Consider the following 704-nt stretch of genomic DNA (forward strand, 5'->3'; position numbering starts at 1 on the left):
TGTTAACTGTAAGAGTTAACATGTTAACTTTAAGAGTTAACATGTTAACTGTAAGAGTTAACATCCGCTGACATGAGAAAAAGGAGGGTAAATTTGGGATTTAAGCTAGCTGACATGTCTAATCATGAAGCTGGCGTGTCTAATCATCCGCTGGCATGAGCTGGAATCATGATGGAGGGGCCTGGACACAATTTTTTCAAAAGAAAAGGCTGTAGTACATTAAAAAAAATATGAGGGGCTGAGACACATTGAAAGTAGGAATTTGAGGCATTGACACAATTTTCCCCAAATTTAATGATGGATTTGAAATTGATTTTCGGAGGAATGTTTAACGCAACATTTGCTACAAGTTTTTCAGCAAGGAGGGTTTTCTAAATATAGTCCCTCACATCTTCAATAATTTAATATTAATCCCTCAATTTATTCAATAATTCCATATTAGTCCAACAATATCTTGAAATTACTAACAAGTCTCTCAAACCCCAGTGAGTCCTGAAAGTTGATCTGTCAATGACCAAACTATGCTCGCTTTATATTACCCCTCCTACCTCCACTTAAAAGGGGAAAAAAAAGAAAAAAAAACCAAAAATATCATTTGAGAGAAATTTTGATCAAGTCCGATTTCAAAGATTAGAGGGACTTACAACCGAACCGATTTCAAAAGATTTGAGGGACTAATATCTAAAATCCCATTTCTGCAGCGG

The sequence above is a fragment of the Asparagus officinalis genome, chromosome 2 (assembly GCF_001876935.1).
Source record: "Asparagus officinalis chromosome 2, Aspof.V1, whole genome shotgun sequence".
Lineage (NCBI taxonomy): Eukaryota > Viridiplantae > Streptophyta > Magnoliopsida > Asparagales > Asparagaceae > Asparagus > Asparagus officinalis.